Here is an 18,356-nt window from a genome sequence, read left to right on the forward strand (position 1 = left end):
TGTCAAGTCCTTTAAAAATGGCTTACGGGGCTGGAGAGATGGCTCAGTGGGTAAGAGCACCGACTGCTCTTCCAAAGGTCCTGAGTTCAATTCCCAACAACCACATGGTGGCTCACAACCACCTGTAATGAGACCTGGTGCCCTCTTCTGGCCTGTAGCGACACATGCAGGTAGAATACTGTATACATAATTAAATAAACAAACAAACAAACAAACAAATAAATAATGGCTTGTAAGCCGGGCGGTGATGGTACACACATTTAATCCCAGCACTCAGGAAGCAGAGGCAGGCAGATCTCTGAGTTTGAGGCCTACCTGGGCTACAGAGCGAGATCCAGGAAAGGCACAAAACTATTCAGAGAAACCTGTCCCTCAAAAAACCAAAAAATAAATAAATAAATAAAAATAAAAATGGCTTACTTATACTTAAAAATAAGTGTACCATTCTTTGAAAAATGCAGGTTGTGCAATATAGTATGATACTGCCTTTGAGAAATATTAATTGCATACATGTATTTGTGTATACACTGATGAGGACATACCTCAGGTTGCTTTGAAGTGGGAGAAGAAGCATAAGAGATTGGGAGACCAAGCTGGTCAGTGGTGCTTCACACCTTTAATCCCAGCACTCTGGAGGCAGAGGCAGGCGGATCTCTGTGAGTTAGAGGCCAGCCTGGTCTACAGAGTGAGTTCCAGAACAGCCAGAGCTGTTACACAGAGAAACCTTGTCTTGAAAAACCAAAAAGAAAAAGAAAAAAAAAAGTGAGACCTTCCCAATTTACACAATTCTGAAGACTCTGAATTATTGTCTAACATGCATATGCTTCCTCTGATATAGAGCTATAACCCCATACTCAGAAGATGGAAGCTGGAGGATCAGGAGTTCAAGGTCAGCCAGGGCTACATGAGATCCTGTCTCAAAAAAAGAAAAGCTAAAAGTATTAGTTTTAAAAATAAAATAAGGGGCCGGGCGGTGGTGGCGCACGCCTGTAATCCCAGCACTCGGGAGGCAGAGGCAGGTGGATCTCTGTGAGTTCGAGGCCAGCCTGGGCTACACAGCTAGTCCAGGACAGGCTCCAAAGCTACAGAGAAACCCTGTCTTGAAAAAACAAAATAAATAAATAAATAAAATAAAATAAGTGTTCCACAAGGGAAAAATTCAAAAATCACAATTAATAAAATATCATCCTCAGCTCCAAAAAAAAAAAAAAAAAAAAAAAAAAAAAAAAAAAAAGAAAAAAAGTCATTTTGGCCTACAGATTACTGAAAAATCCAGGAAATACAATCAAAGTCCTAGACACTTTGCAGACGTTATATGGGGGAAGTGTTTAATGCTGACTGGGACAAGGGGTGGAAGGACTGGCTTCCTCTTCCACTAGGCAAGGATCTGAGAGCAAACCACAGAGCTGGGTCACAAGTTCTAACACTGTGCAAATGCACTTCGAGAAAGGACTCTCCAGAAAGAGTTAACAGAAGGAACGGCACCACAAACCACCCAGGCCTGGACACTGAGCGAGCACCTTTCAATTTACAGTCCCCTCGCCATCCCGCACCCTACAGCCACAAGGTTGGAGCAGACCAGAAGGACATCTGTGAGCATGGGGTTGTCCAACTCTCTCCCACACAAAGGCTTCTGCATCTACCTCTGTTGCTCATGGTAGGGTTGGTTAAGCATCTCTAATCAAAAATCCCAAATCTGATAACAAAAGTACACAATTCCACACCATGAAACTTTGTTTAAACCATGAAACTATTTTAAAGTATTGTATAGAGTTACCTTCAGGCTATATGTATACTGAGTATAGAAAATATAAAATGAATTTCATGTTTAGAGCTGGGTCTTTTCCCTAAAAATCTCTCATTATATAAACTCAACTTTAAAAAAAAGGAAAATACTTCTGGTCCTAACCATTCTAGATAAGAGATATTCAACCTGCACATACGGCACTTGCAATTTTTGATTTCACATAGAAAATAGATAAATAAATATCACCAAAAAACATGGAGTAGAAATAATACAAAATGATCACCTTGCCATTTTACCAGACTTACCATCAATCACTGACTCTCACCGCCACTGCTCTAAGAGACATTATTGTTCAGAAGCCAGAAGAGTAGAAATCAAGAGGAATGGAACCCCCAAGTCAGCATCCCTCAGCCACCAGGTTGCGGTATCAGTGCAGCAGATGAAACAGTAATCAGCCGACAAAAAATACCACGGCATGATCCAAATAACAAGAACCAAAACATACTTAATTCGGATTAGAACCCTGCCTCTGAAGGACTTCATGCTTTTAAGGATATTGAGGAAAACACACCTTACAACTGGAAATCTGAATGGGACAGGAAAATTCTTTTTGTAGTTGTTTGTCTGCTTTGAAAACCTGAAAAAGTAACTAAGTGAACAGAGAAAACCTAACTACCCCCAAGTGGGTACCTGTTCAACAGGCTGCCATTTCCCCACCTTCCCACTAAGAACCCAGGGAGCAAAGACAACTGAGTTACTAACTCAGCTGCACAAGCTTTGAGAGTGTCTGGACCGGTCTTGACTCCTTTGATCTTGTTCTTCTAAGAACTGTGGGTACTTTCTTTGCCCACCCCGCAGTAAGCGCTAGAGTTTTCTCACTCATTTGTAAGAGCTCCTCATGACTTAAGGACAGTAAGCCTTTGCTGTATTGCTATTTCTAACAGGAGATAAAGGTCATTTAAAAATATTTCTGAAGTCAAATCTAGTATCTTCTTTTAATCCTTCCAGCTAAACCTTCAGGCTTAGAAAGTCCCTCCAGTCTGAAAAACCAGAAAAGCAGTCATTTTCAGTCCAAAACTTCTGGTCAAATCAAATTTAAATGTTTGATAACTGTCCTTTAAAAAGAAACAGCCAGTCACGGTACTTTAATCCCAGAACTTACTCTGTAGACCAGGCTGGCCTGGAACTCACAGAGATCCTCCTGCCTCTGCCTCCAAGTGCTGGGATTAAAGGGGCACACCTCCATTCTCAGCATATAAATGTTTTAAATAAAAAATATAAATCTATGGGCTGGGGTTAAGAGCGGGCACTGCTTTTCAGAGGACCTGGGTTTGATTTCTAGCACTCAGGTCAGGGGCTCACAACTGCCTGTAACTCCAGCTCCAAAGGGATCCAGTGCTTCTGGCCAGCACAGGTACCCACAAGCAAGCAATTTCTCCATCTCCCCTCTCCCCACCCCATCTCCCTCACAACCAGAGCAGGCCATTTTCCTAAGTACAAGCTATGAGACTCTCAAGGGTGTCAGATTGCAGATAAGAACCTGTTTTTAAAAATTTGCTGCATACTTTATACAATGTATTTTAATCTTATCTACACACATACCCACTACCTACCTCTAGCTCCTTCACAGACCCACCAACACCCCCACACCCTATACCCCCACTCCCCAACCCCCACCAACTTCACATACCCAAATGTTACCGTCCCTTTTAGCAGCCATCAATTGTCAAGAACTCTTCAACTAGAGGCAGGGTCTCAGGAAACACACACACACACACACACACACACACACACACACACACACACACAACCCGAGGCTGAATTTTTACTAGCTTGATCTGTATTTTTTGGTTAAGTTTTCTTTTTTAATGTGTTTGAGTGTTTGCCTGCATAGAGGTGCCCATGGAAGGGAAGAGGGCATTGTAGGTCCTGGAGCCGGAGTTACAGATTGTTATGAGCTGCCATGTAGGTGCTGAGATCTAAACTTGGGAGAGCAGCCAGTGCTCTTAACCACTGAGTCATTACTCCAGCACATGCACACAGATGTGCTTGCTGTATTTGTGGGCTATATTTCATAAATAAATAAATATGCGAATCAATTCATTAAGTATAACTGTACCCAATGACTAAATTGGAAATACCCTCAAAAAATTTTGAAGACACTTTTCTTCACTTAGCATGTGTCTTAGTTAGGGTTTCTATTCCTATGATAAAACACCATGACCAAAAGCAAGTTGAGGAGGAAGGAGTTTATTTGGCTTATACTTTCATATTGCTGTTCGTCATCAAAGGAAGTCAGGACAGGAACTAAATAAAGCAAGGCAGGAACCTGGAGGCCATGGAGGGTGCTGCTTACTGACTTGCTTCCACGCTCGGCTCAGCCTGCTTTCTTATAGAATCCAGGGCCACCTGCCCAGGGATGGTACCACCACACCATGGGCTGGGCCTCATCAATCACTGCTTAAGAAAATGCCTTAGAGTTGGACATTACAGCAGCATTTTCTCAACCGAGGTCCCCTCTTTTCAGATGACTCCAGTTTGTCTCAAATTGACATAAAACTAGCCAGGACAGCATGTTTAATCTGTATTAGTATTACAAATGAGATAATATACTTTCATCTCTAGAAAAATTAAGGTAGAGAAAATTAGTGTTTAGTCATCCTAATTATGAAGATCTAAGTAATAAAAACACAATTTATATTCTTGGCAAAATCACAGAGTTCAAAAGTCCAATGGCAATTATCAAAGTCAAACTCGGTAGCACAGTGAGTGATCCTGCTTTCCCTTAATAAACTGTACCTTCCACTAAATAATCTCAATCACACTGAAAAGGCCATTGTATGTGCACCACCCAAAACTTCCTAAAGCCTTCCCCAGAATGTCTTGGCGTGATCAAAATCAGGTGATATGCACACTACAGTGACTCAGGTCACTGCCCCAGACCAAACACCTGGAGATAGTTCTGCCCAGAGCAGGGCAAATGAAAGGGCAAGCACAGCACCTTAGAAAGGCTGCAGTGCCACCCTCCCCGGAGCAAGGGAGGACACAGAGGAGCTGGACACAGTCTGCTAGCAGCAGCTCACCAGCTGCTCAGGGAACAGAACTAGACCTGGCTGTCTCCTTTCTCAGTTGTCCGAAGTGCCAAGGTGCACTCTCGGGGCCTCAACAGGATGCAGTGTCCTGCTGATACCCGAAAGCCACAAACAGGACCTCACAGTCAAAAGGACCAATAAACCTTAATCCTATTGAAGACATGGTTCCAGAATGTAAATGTTAATGGAGGCTCAGTCAAACAAAGCCTGACAGACAGCATCAGCGTCTTCTGGAGCTAGCATAATGAGGACAGTTTTGAATTGTGTTTTGTCATTCTCCTGGAGCAAAAGGACCAAAAAGAGCATTCTAATGTCAACCCCACACAAACATTAGATGCCCCTAAGCCTTAGGGCCTAAGGGACCCAAACTTAGAACTGGAATGTTAAGTCTGGAAGCACACCTGGCACCTCTCTCTTCTGGGGTAACAACACAGTCTACCTTACTTTCATTGTAAAAACATCACTGAAAAGGACTGGGGGTGGGTCGGAGTCATGGCTGCACAGTTAAGAACAGCACTGGCTGCTCTTCCAGAGGACCCTGGTTTGGTTCCAGTACCCATGTGGTAGCTCACAGCCATACTCCAGCAGTTCCAGAGGATCTGATGCCCTCTTCTGACCTCACTAGGCACTAGAGATGCCTGTGGTGTACATACATAAATAGAAGCAGGCAAAAGGTCATACACATAAAATAAACTAAATCTGAAATAAATGTATTTAAATTTCTAAGTTCAAGGTGGCAGCTGGTTTTTCCATGCACATTTTAGTAAACAACTGAATCTGAAATCTAAAGTATACTTTAAATAAAATCATGGTCTGAAAGATTTTTCTTCACTCTTTAAAATAAATCAATAAATAAATTTAAAATAATTTTTTTTGAGGGGAGGAGCTGCTTGTTTTGAAACAGGGTCTCACTACATGGCCCTGGCTGGCTTCCATGTCATGTATCCACCTGCCTCCTGCCTCCCCAGTGCTACCAAAGCTCGCTAAACTTTAATATTTGAAATTTTTAATATTTGAAAAACAACATTTTTCTGTCGGGCAGTGGTGGCACACACCTTTAATCCCAGCACTCAGGTGGCAGAGGCAGGAGGATCTCTTGAGTTCTGCAGTCAGCCTGGCCTATGGACAGCCAGGGCTACACCCCCTGTTGGGGGTTGGATGGGACACCACATTTCTAATTTGAAAACTAAACCCAAGAAAAATGATCTTCAAATAAAATTTCTCAAATGCATCATAAAATCAGATTATTAGCAAAGCTGTAGAAACTAGAATGTTTTATTAAAATACTAATACCCTTGATATATGTAACTATTATAAACCACCAGGAAAGACAGACTAAGAAAACGGAAACAAATAAGCTAAACAAAATACAAATGCAAAGCAAAATCATGAAAAGTGACCAGTGACTGGAGAAACGAGATGACTCCCTGGTTCAGAGCACCTCTCCGGCAGAGGACTTGGTTCAATAAAAGCCTGGCAGGCGTGCAGTCCAGTGCAACCGCACCACAGGATCCCCATAGAGGGCTGGTAGCAAGATTTCTTGATCCTCAAGTTCTGGCAAGAAATCTGCCTCAGTAAATAAAGTGGAGAGCAACTGAGGAAGACATTCAGTCACAGACACTCACACACATGCATGTGCACACTCATACATACACTACACACGTGCAAATGATAATAAAAATCTTTCAAATTGCAAATGATGTCCCTTTCAAAAATTTAAATAACCAGAAAAATGCACATAGATTTACATAAAAGGCTAATCCCCATTGTATACTGTTCCCCACAATAAGAAAAAAAAAGAGGGGGGGGGGGGCTCAGAAGCTAAAGACTCCACAGAAGGATTTGTCATGTAAATTGTGATGCATTCTAACAAATAAGCTGTTAAAAATCAAGTTTTAAAGAAGTATTTAGTCACATTTCCAAGGCAGAGAGAGTGCTTAATGGCTTTGGTTTTTTACCACAAGCCCGCACGTGGAGGTAAAGGGGGCAACTTGTCAAAGTTGGTTCTCTCCTCCACCACGTGGGCCATGGAGATGAAACCCAGGCCATCAGCTTGGTAGCAAGCACCTTTACCCGCCATGCCATCTCACTGGTCTAAAGAAGTTTTGTGTCTTTTTAAGCTGCTGTCTGATCTCTGTGTTGGAAGTTATACATAATGTGTGCATTTATACACACACAGAGAAATTTTACTTTCACATATGACATGCAACCCTGAGTATTCAGTGAGTAAACGCAACAGAGCTACTGCACCACAAGCTTCGCATTTCATTATTGCAGAGCAGAAGGATGCCTGTCTCACTTCCAGAGAGCCCTCCAGTCATTCTGACCAACAGCTCCAATGTTCTCTTCATGACAAGTCCTAAATATAGCTTCAAATTTACAGCATATTTTTCAATCCATTTCTGATTAAAAAAAAAAAAAAAAAGAGTGGAGAGAGTCAGATTTCTGAGAAACGACACCCTCTAGGGACTGCTCTATCTCTGCTTTCTACACAGATCAAGAACAACTCTACATACCCATGAGAACTCAATTTGCAAAACCATTTAATTTATTGGGAGAACAAAGTCAGCAACGTTGGTGCCACACTAAATTAAGAGATGGCAAACAGCCGGGCATGATGGCGCATGCCTTTAATCCCAGCACTTAGGAGGCAGAGGCAAAGGGATCTCTGAGTTCGGGGACAGCCTGAGCCTGGTCTATAGAGTGAGATCCAGGACAGGCAGGACTGTTACACTGAAAAACCCTGCCTCGAAAAACAACAAGGAACCCCAGAAGAACGCGCTGTGAAACAAAGCAGAGATCTAATCCCCGCACCAGAGAGCCAGAGGCTCCACAGTTGTGATGTGTGCTTCCTCCACTCCGGTTATCAATCGCTCTGCCGGGGCTCTGTCTGAGCTTCGGTTCCTTCAAAGCACTGGTTCACCCCTGGCTGCACACAGATTGAAACTCCTGAATACTCTTTAAAACTCCACTACTCTACTGAATGCTGAAACTGCATCTCAGATTCTGGGGCGAGACCAAGCATCCACAGTTTCTCCAAATCCCCCAGGTGATTTCAGTTCGCTTTTCAGTTGAGGACCACTGATTTCAAGAATCCTTTTTCAAATAGATAATGAACGACCCATGAGGGATGGGGGAGGGGGAGAGGCTAAAGCAATGACCGAGGGTCAGCAATTTTTAAAATTTCCTTTCTTTCTTTCTTCCTTCCTTCCTTCCTTCCTTTCTTTCTTTCTTTTTTTTTTTTTAATTCTTGGTACTACAACCAAATCTGATCGACCAGTTCCATGCAACCACTATCAAAATCCCATCTGTCTTTCTGGCAAAGGCTGACAGACTAATCCTGAAATTCACATAAAAACACACGGGTCCAAGAATAGCAAAAGAACAAAACCAGAAGCCTGCTTTTTTCCCAGCTTCGAAACTGAAGAGAAAGTTATGGTAATTCAGACAGGGTGGTATAAGGACACACAACACTGGCAGAAGGACATACATTTGGATTAATGGAATATAACAATCTTAACACAATTCAACAGGGTAGAGACGAGTCTTTCCATCGAGTGGTCCGCAGACAACCTGAGCTCATGAAAGACTTTTACATGAGATGACAGTGGTACAGATATCACAACAGAAAGTGAAATCTGGAAAATGTATTTTAGGAGTTGATGGACACGGAAAGAAGTGTGAGATTTCAAAGGTGAAAAGAAATTTTAAGGAGAGTTTAAGTAAGGCATTTGGTACATCAACCTAAATCAGTACTGAGCAAGTAAACTCAACCTGTAGTCGATGGTCAGGAGTAACATAGTAACACAGACAGATTCCCTGCCCAGTCCACCTCCCAGGCAAAGCCAAGGGCTTCGAAGAGCTTTCCACTCCTAATCAACTCGCAGCTCTGCAAGAGCATCTACGGTGGCCCCTGCAGGGATGGAGGTCGTGGGGAAAGGAAGGAGCATGTGCGGAAGTGGGTGCTTGCACACCAGTGACTGGAAAGCAGGAGGAACTCACAAGGGGCTTCAGAGATGACCGCGAGCCTCAGCAGCAAGGTGGGTGGACTAGCTGAGAAGAGGGGGAAAAGAGCAGGAAGCTGGGGCTGCGTACATGCTCGGTCTATCTGCACGTGGAGAAGAGACAGACCACAAGACTTCTCTGAGGTCGAGAACATTTTCAAAGACTGACATAACAGTGCCAGCTGCTACACAACATAATGGCATCGGCTAAAAACCATCCCTGGGACAGACCTGAAGAGAAACCGAACTCATCTAATTCCTCCTGGCAAAAGTATAGAGTCACCTTCGATTTAGCAGGGAAGGTGAACTCACTAGAGAACTACCACAGTGACTGGGGCAGAGCCTACCAGGATCCTAAGAAACACTACAGGGCTGGGAATACGGTTCAGCAGGTTAAGTCACTTGAGCCGAGCCTGCTAACCTGAGGTCAAGTCCCGGGACCCAAAGGGTAGTAAGAACTGACTCACCACTTGTTCTTGTAGCAAATTTTAAAAGCCCTCCACTCTGCCTAGGGCTGGCAGGGCTGGGGTCAGTTCAACAGCAGGGTCTCTGCAGCACTTGTTCTGGTTGTTTTAAAGTCTGTGTAACTCAAGCTGGCTTTGAACCTTATATTCCAGACTGGCCTAAGCCTCAGCCTCCCAGGCACTGCGATGACAGGCGTGGCCATCCTTCCCAGCAAAGGTATTTTTTAAAATATAAAGCCAGAGAGATGGCTCGGTGGTTAGGAGCACTAGAGAGGATCTGACACCCTCTCCTGGCCTTCACAGGTACTACATGCATGGGATACACAGACATGCACATGGAAAAATACCCATACGCATAAAAATTACATTTAAAAATAATTTTAAGACAACAAACAGTAATTTATTGACCTTGTTGTTAAAAAGAGTAAAGAGCCAGGCGGTGGTGGCGCACACCTTCAATCCCAGCACTCACGAGGCAGAGGCAGGCGGATCTCTGAGTTTGAGGCCAGCCTGGGCTACAGTCTCGAAAAGGAAGAGACACAGACAGTCAGACACTTGAGGCCAGGGATGTAGCTCAGTTGGTAACTGTTTACCTACTGTGCATGAAGTCCTCATAAAAAAATAAACAAACAGCCGTAATGGCGCCGTGCCCGCAATCCTAGCACTCTGAGGAGGCGGGAGACTCGGGTGTTAAGGTCACCCTCAGCGATGGGCTAGCCAGGGCTACGTAAGACCCTGTCTCAAAAAGAGGCAGGCGAAATGGCTTAGCTAGTGAAGGTGCTGGACAGCCTGAATTTGACCCCTCGGACCCAGTGGTGGAGAGACAAGTCCTTTGCCCCCACACACACACACTGACAAATCAAGGTGTGATGTGTTTCATGACTTTAGATGGGGGAGAAAGCAAGGCAGAGCGTGCACAGAGGCCGTTAAGTAAAGAACGGAAAGAGGGAAAACAGTGCACGAGGCAGGTCCACGGACGTTAACACGGCGGGTGTAACACTAGTGAGAGAGGACCAAGTGTGACACACACTAGTGAGAGAGGACCAAGTGTGACACACACTAGAGAGAGAGGACCAAGTGTGACACACACTAGTGAGAGAGGACCAAGTGTGACACACACTAGTGAGAGAGAGGACCAAGTGTGACACACACTAGTGAGAGAGGACCAAGTGTGACACACACTAGAGAGAGAGGACCAAGTGTGACACACACTAGTGAGAGAGGACCAAGTGTGACACACACTAGTGAGAGAGGACCAAGTGTGACACACACTAGTGAGAGAGGACCAAGTGTGACACACACTAGTGAGAGAGAACCAAGTGTGACACACACTAGTGAGAGAGGACCAAGTGTGACACACACTAGAGAGAGAGAGGACCAAGTGTGACACACACTAGAGAGGACCAAGTGTGACACACACTAGAGAGAGAGGAGTGAGGGGCAGAGAACAGTCCAGCGGTTTTAGGGAAACACGACTTGAAGATGGTGTCCTAGTCCTGGTCCGTGGCACACTCGCCCCCACACCGCTGCACATCTGTGAACAGCTGTGACACAGCGGCATCACGCAAGCGAGGAGCGGCGCGAACCTCCGCTTACCTGGCCCGGCCGGTCACGTGGTCCCCAGGCTGAGCCCCGTTCGACGCGGCTCCGCCCCAGCCAGGCAGCGATTGGTTTCCATTCCTTCACGACTGTAAGTTTGCTACTGTTAGGAAATGCGGTGTGCTTTCAAGTCCAAGCAAGGAGAGAGACAGCTGTCCTAGAACCAGACACAATGAAATGCTGTCCAGATTGAAAACGCTCAGACAAGGGCTGGAGAGGTGGCTCCGTGGTTAAGGGGTCTGGCTGCTCTTCCAGAGGTCCTGAATTCAATTCCCAGCAACCACATGGTGGCTCACAACTATCCGTAATGAGATCTGCTGCCCCCTTCTGGTGTGCAAGCATACATGCAGGCACAACACTATATATAATAAATAAATAAATAAATCTCAATAAAAAAAGAAAGAAAAAGAAAATGTTCCATCAATTTGAATTAAGTCAATATGTGTTTGTTTACTTGAGCAAAGAGAAGCCATCTTAAAAAGAAAGTGGGTGATGAGGTGGGGGTGAAGCGCCATGGATAATTCCCACACTAAGAGCGAGTCCATAACAGGGTTTCTCTGTGTCCTGGCTGTTCTGAAACTCACTCCAAAGGCCAGGCTGGCCTTGAACTCACAGAGATGCACTCGCCTCTGCCTCCCAAGTGCTGGGATTAAAGGTGTGAGGGTGTGCATTAAAGGTGTGCAGCACCTCCACCCGGCTTGGAACAGACATCTAAGTCGGTCACCCATTCTAATCAGCGTCTGGTGGCTTTCCACCACAATGGTGTGAAAGGCTCTTTCGATTTCCTCCATCCTGCCTTAGCTGCTCTCGATTGTGCTAGTGTGGCCTCCTTCCCCCTATGGTCCTCTTCGCTCTCTCTCTGCTCACCAGAGCCCTCCACAGGTGCTGCTCCCACCCTTCCAGGCAAACCCTACCTTCGATCCTCCTAAACCAAAGGCACAGCAGGGTTATAGTCTAATATGAGCTTGGCAACAGACTCAACGGACTCTGATCCTCAGAGGCACTATGACCATGAACAAGCAGCTGAAACCTCCAAACCTCAGCACTCCCCACAGTAAAATGGGCACAGTTAAGCCCACAGGGCTGTGACTAAATTACAGTCATGACACAATGCTGGGCACAGCATCCAGCACACAAGTAGCTGCTGGCTTCTCTGCCCTCTTCATAGCACCAGGAACAAGATCTGGAAGTGGAGTTCTATCACTAAGTGCCCAGAATTTCCGGGGCCCTCTGAGAATTCAAACTCAGTAGTTACCCTGGAGATATGGACCAAACAGGCCAGAATCCCCGTTGGTTGTCACACTAGCAATAGTGACCCCAAGTGCCCAGCATATCATCTATACCTATCAGCACAAACTTCATTCCACTGGCTACGTCGTGGGCTAGCTGCCTCACCCTCTAGGGTCCCTGTTATTGCTTAGACAGGTTCCTACAGAGAAGTGAATCTTATTTAGCTGTGTTCACTTTCAACTGCAAAAGTGGGAGGACTCAACTCTCTAAGAATCACACACATATTTTAAAAAAAGGCCAGGCTAGGGAGACAGCAGCTGCTAGGGTGGGAATTCCTGGGCTGGGTGGCCAGTTCCAGGCCATTGAGAGGCCTTGTCTCAATAAAAAATAAATAGTGGAGCTGGGCGGTGATGGCGCACGCCTTTAATCCCAGCACTTGGGAGGCAGGGACAGGTGGATCTTGGTAAGTTCGAAGTCAGCCTGGTCTACAAAGTGAGTTCCAGGACAGACAGGACTCTTACACATTGAAACTCTGTCTCGAAATACATACATACATACATGCGTGCTTAGAAGATACCAAGAAGATTTACATTTCCAGACAGGACATCCCATCCGCCTCAGTTCCCGACTTGGGCTGACAGGCTGGCACCACAACTTCACACACCCTGAACTTGCCCCTCGGGCATCTCAGCTGAGAGCTACTTTCTGCCCAAGTGTCGGGCCTGAAGCCTGACGTCTGTCTTCCTCTCTCCTTTCGCCTCTCTCTGTCCTGTCTCTAACCCTTCCTCAGAATCCATCGCTCTTCATTCTCACTGTCTCCCCACAGTAAATCACCCTGGTTTGACCTACCCACAACCTGTTCTAGCCGGACCCATCCTCAAACAGCAACGGCTAGACTGTGTCCTTTCTACAAGTGGAACCGGGGCTAGAGGTGGAGCTCTGTAGTTAAACACCTGCTTAACATGCCAAAGCCATGGGTTCAATCCCCAGCACGAAAATTAAAATGATCAACCTATCTGTACTCTGTTATGGAGTAAACTGCTTAAACAAACCCAAACACTGAGGTCCTAACCGTGCTTAAATTCAGAGAGAAAGCTTTTAGGAGATAATTGAGGTGACATGAGGTCTTATCTAGTAAGATATGTAAGAAGAAACAGGCTGGCCCGCCACTCAGTGGTACATGTGAGTGAGCACTCAGTGGGAAAGTGACCGCCTATGAGCCAGACAGAACACTCTTGTCAGATCTGTCAGTCAGAAGCTTGACTTCGAGCTCCCTGGTCTCCAGAACTGTGAGAAAGCAATGACCGGGCATTCCACAGCAGTGTGAGCAGACTGTCCTTTCTGCTCCCATCCCCACGCTGCCAGACTCCCCAGGCCTTCTAAGATCCTTTGGAAATCCACTTTCCACCTCCTGCACTAGACAGTGCCACACTCAGAAAACCAAGTGCCATGAAACTCTCCCCACAGCAGCTGACTGTAAGAATGTCGCCCTGAAGAGTAGGCGCTCAAACAATGCACTAAGTGTAAATGCCTGGTGATCAGGAGTCCTGGAAGCCCAGGGCTTTGAGGCCAGTCTGGGCAACACAGCAAGATTCAGAGCCAAGGGTTGGAGAGAAGAAGGCTCAGAGGTTAAGAGTGCCGGCTGTTAAGAGGTCCTGAGTTCAAGTCCCAGCACCCACATGGTGGCTCACAACCATCCGTAATGAGAGCTGGTGCCCTCTTCTGGCCTGCAGGCATACATGCAAGCAGAACACGGTATACATAATAAAATAAAAAGATTCAGAGTTAATATAAATAATGAAAGGTACACGCTGAAAGCAGACCTTAACATGAAACAACCAACAACCTAGAACCCGTGACAAGATAGAAACAGCAGGCAGAGAATGATGACACCAGAGAATGCACGAAGGGCTCCTTGAAACCCAGAGGCAGTAGTGGAGCCTTAACAGGGAGCAAGAGGGACAGAATTAGATAAGACAAAGACACCACCAGCCCCAACTCACCTTCTGAGCAGAGAGCAGAGAAGCAGCAGGGTCAAGGAATGAATGAGGGCCCAAAGACGCTAAGGCCTGTAAACAGGTGGAGGGAAGCCTTAAAAAGTGTAAGTAAATGAAACAAGGTTCAAAGTGCCATATAAAGACAAATTACTGGTGATGACTCAATGTTCTGAACCCAAATGAGAAAAGTCTTTAAATTGCCAGTGGGATCAAATCCAGAGCCCCAGAAGGAGCCGGAAGAAGAATATGACAAGAGCCGACAGAGTATGCCCCTAACCAACAGACTAAACCTTAGACCTCCTGAGTGCAAACACCTGGGGTTAATTCAAGGATAGTTTGTTCAGTCGCAGGCGGCACCTAATTAATGGAAGGATGGATGAAAGGATGGGGCAGACCACACTACCCTTGGGACAAAAAGCTTACTTCTAAAATGTTAAGTCTGCTACACAAGTGAGGCAGGACAAAAACCACCTTAAACCATCCATAATGCTCTAATCAAATCTTTTTTCTTTTAGTTTTGAGATAATTACATTCCTCCTTTCCCTTACCTCTCCTCCCTCCAAACTCTCCCATGTCCCTACCCCACTTTGCGTCACATACGTGGCCTCTTCTCACTAACTGTTATTGCATGCTATATATATACAGTCCTACGGAGAACCCATTCGGTTACTTGTGTGCTTTTCAGGACTGACCATTTGGCACTGGCTCACCAGTTGGTGTGCTCATCCCTGGGGAGGGCCACCTCTCCAGTTCCCAGCTTTCCTAGGTTGCCTGTAGTTCTTTGGGTAGGGTCGAGGCCTCCCGGGCTTTCCCCATCCATGTTGGCATGCCCACTGGTGTCATGCTTGTTCAGTTCACACTTGGACAGTCATACTGGTTCAGGCACTTTTTCGAGTGTGTGTGTGTGTGTGTGTGTGTGTGTGTGTGTGTGTGTGTGTGTGGTTTCCTGGAGTATATGTCTGTCCATGTGTGTGCAGTGTTCACACCACAGAGGCCCAAAGAGGGCATTACATCCCCTGGGACTGAAGTTAATAATAGATGATTGTGAGACACCACGTAGATGCTGGGAATTAAACCCAGATCCCGTTTTTTTTTAAAAAAAAAAGCAGGCAGTGTTCTTAACTCCTGAGCCATCACCCCAACCCTCTAGTCAAGTACTTCATAAGTTTTTGCTTTTTTTTTTTTTTTAACTTTCTGCTGGACATGGTGGTATACACCTTTAGTCCCAGCACTGAATGTGGGGGATCTCTGTGACTTCAAGGCCAACCAAGGCTACATAGCAAGACCTTGACTCAAAATGAATGAATGAATGAAATGCTTTGTGTTGTACAACACAAAGGGTCTTGCCCTTCATCCCAGCCGGTTTGGAACTTGTCAGCTTCCCACCTCCACCAGCTGGACTGAGTTGCTAAGATTATACATTTACACCACCACACCCAGCTTAATCGTTTTTTTTAGTAGAGGTTTAATCTCAGTATAATGTGCCACACTCAGAAAACTAAATACCAGACATCTGTAAGGAAGGGAAGCGCACAACTTTAATCCGGGACTTAGAAGCTCTGGGTGAGTCTGCCGCCAGCCTGGGGCAACTTTCAGGTCAGCCAGGACAGAAAGAAAATAAAAAACAAAAAACCTGCCACTATGAAAATTCCTCAAATGCCTACTCTCTTTATTTGTTTGCTTGCTTATTTATCTGTTTGTTTATTTGGGTTTTTAATTTTTACTTATTTATTTATTTGTTTGTTTGTTTACTTATTTATTTATTTATTTTGGGGGGGCAGAGTTTCTCTGTGTAGCCCTGGCTGGCCTTAACTTGCTCTGCAGACCAGGCTGGCCTTGAACTAAGAAATACACCTGCCTCTGCCTTCGGAGTGCTGGGTGGAGTTCCGCCACTGCCCTGGGAAACACCTACTATCTTACAAAAATTACTTCCCACAGTAAGAAAACTGGCAGGGTAGGTGGGGTGAAATGCCCTGGTACAAAAGGAAAGAGCCAGTTAACAGTTATGCAAAGGGCATTGTCTAGAAAGCATATCCCTCCCTCATGCCTCCATGTCTGGCTGGAAATACTCAGTGTCTCCTTTTAACTACCAGATGTATGCTGAGCGCGCTAACAAGATGCACAGCCTCAAGTGCCCAAAGCTATTAACTTTCCGGATGAGTTAAGCATAAAGAGGAGTTCTACATTCCAAAATGACCCTGATAAGGTCAACTATAACCCAGTACAGAATCCTGAACTTAAGGGGAAACGGCCTCTCATAGACTTCACCCGAGTCAAAAGCCTTCAAGGAACAGGCCAGCAAAGTCATATACTTAAGATGAAAGGCAAGATGCAGAAAAACGAACAGATGAGGCCTGAGCCCAAGAGCACTCAAATACAAAACCTAGAGAGGTTTCAACCACCTTGCTTCTAGCCTACTAGACTAAGGAGGAAACTGCCTGAGGGAAGTCACATGGCCAGTTAATGACAGCTCAAGCCAGGCTGTCTGGACTCAGATCCCAGGTCCTCACACATCCCTGGCCGCCTTCGTGCAGAGGACCCAAACGTAGGAAAGGATAGCATCTTGCACGTCCCATTTCCTAGCGCTGCAAAAATTAGACTAACAACAGCTGCTGCAAATGCCCCATCCCCAGGAAGGCCCCAAAGGTAACTTTCCTCCCCCTGCACTTGCCCGGGCTTACCCCGTGCGCTGACAATCAGGACTTTCCCACCAGACCCGATCAAAGCCCCTCATCCTGAAAGAAGGCCGAGTTCCTATAGGCTACCCATCTAATGGGACATCTCCAGCCAAACGATGGAGGCAATTCTTCACCTTCAAGTTATCACACTCCAATGTCAAGAGTGGCGGAAACAGGGCGACCCGGGACCCCTGGCGGGGGTGGGGGGTAGGGGGACAGGCCAGCGGGAAAGGTCGCAAGGTCGGAGCAGCGGCATCTAAAATTACTCGGTGTCGCCTCCGCAAAGAGGGAAGGAAGCCAGACCGCACCACCATCCCCCGCCCGCCCCTTCGGACTGACCCCGAATCCCCGGGCGCCGGGATGCGGGGCGCACCACCTGGGGAGGGGCGCACAGCAAGCCACGCAGCACCCCGAGCCCACGGCGGCCGTCCCGGGACCACCCGGCGGGGCAGCAGTGAGCGCCCGGGACGCACGGCCTGACGCGGCAGCCGGGGCCACCGGGCCGCGCGAGCCGGCGTGGGGGGCGCAGGCCGCGCCGCGGGTGGGTGACAGCGCGCGGGGGCCGCGCGGGCCGGCCTCGTGGGCGCGGCGGGCGGGCAGCCGGGGCCGCCGGCAGGTGCGGCCGCGGCCCCGGCGCGGGGCGGGGAGCGCGGCGGCCCCGGCTCTCACCTGCCTGCGGCTCGCTGGGCTCGCGTCTCGCCGATCCGCACGGCTCGCGCCGCAGTGCCTGCCGCCGCCTCGGGTCCCCGCGGCAGCCGCCTGCAAAATGGCGCCGCGGAGGGGCGGGCCGGGGGCGGGAGCGGCGCAGCCGCCCGCCCCGCGCGCCGGCCCCTCCCCGCCCGACCCCCGGCTCCGCCCGCGAGCCCCGGGGGCGCTGCGCCGCGGACCCTTCCCCACACACCTGCTCGGGGGCCGGCCTGGGGAGCCTTCGACGCTGGCCCGGCCTCTTGTCCAGAGCTTTCCTCCAACCCTGCAGCAACCCCCGAGCCCTGCGGTCGCTGCGGGGTGACAGGGAGCGGGTTGCAGTGCACCCGGCCGGGAGGGTAAACGTGCTTTTTAAAGCAATTTCACGCCTTGTCCAATTGGGCCGGCGGGCTTCGGAGCTCACTGGGGAAAGAGATCCTCCTTGCTCCTGCTGGCGCGGGAGGAGACACCAGGCTTGGTTTCTGCGGGGCTGTTGTGTGTTGTGAGAGAGCGGGGCTGAGGGCAGCCTGCGAGTCTGGGTTTCTCAAGGGCCCTCGGGGGATGCCTGCTGGATGGGCGCTTGGGCTGCTGAGTCGAGAGGCCGTGTGTCAGTAAACCCATAACGCTGAGGCCCGGGCAGAGGGCCATTAGGACTCACTGACTGGGTACCACCCCCAGAGGTGATGAAACCGGGGATTGGAAGTGTGGCTTCAGAATTTGCATCTCCAGTAAGTTTCCAGGTGATGCTGCGGGGCGGTGGTCTAAGATACTGCCGAAACCATGTCCTTATCTCCACCAAAACAAACAGACAACCCCCGAATAATTAGCCCTTTCTTCTGCCTTCCATCTTGAAACACTGTC

The 18,356-nt window shown here is 47.5% G+C and overlaps 1 protein-coding gene across 2 annotated transcripts in view; it reads right to left on the reverse strand.

Moving 5' to 3' along the window:
* Positions 1-18,069, reverse strand: part of Slc23a2 (solute carrier family 23 member 2) — a 98,808-nt gene extending 80,739 nt beyond the window's left edge. The window contains exon 1 of one of the 2 annotated variants that reach the window (XM_036183559.1): positions 17,713-18,069. The gene's annotated coding sequence lies outside the window, so the exon portion shown is untranslated. Of the gene's footprint in view, positions 1-17,480; positions 17,586-17,712 lie in introns of those variants that run through there. The other variant, XM_036183558.1, reaches the window with a different exon arrangement.
* Between the last annotated feature and the right edge of the window lie 287 nt (positions 18,070-18,356).

The sequence above is a fragment of the Onychomys torridus genome, chromosome 4, assembly GCF_903995425.1.
Source record: "Onychomys torridus chromosome 4, mOncTor1.1, whole genome shotgun sequence".
Classification (NCBI taxonomy): domain Eukaryota; kingdom Metazoa; phylum Chordata; class Mammalia; order Rodentia; family Cricetidae; genus Onychomys; species Onychomys torridus.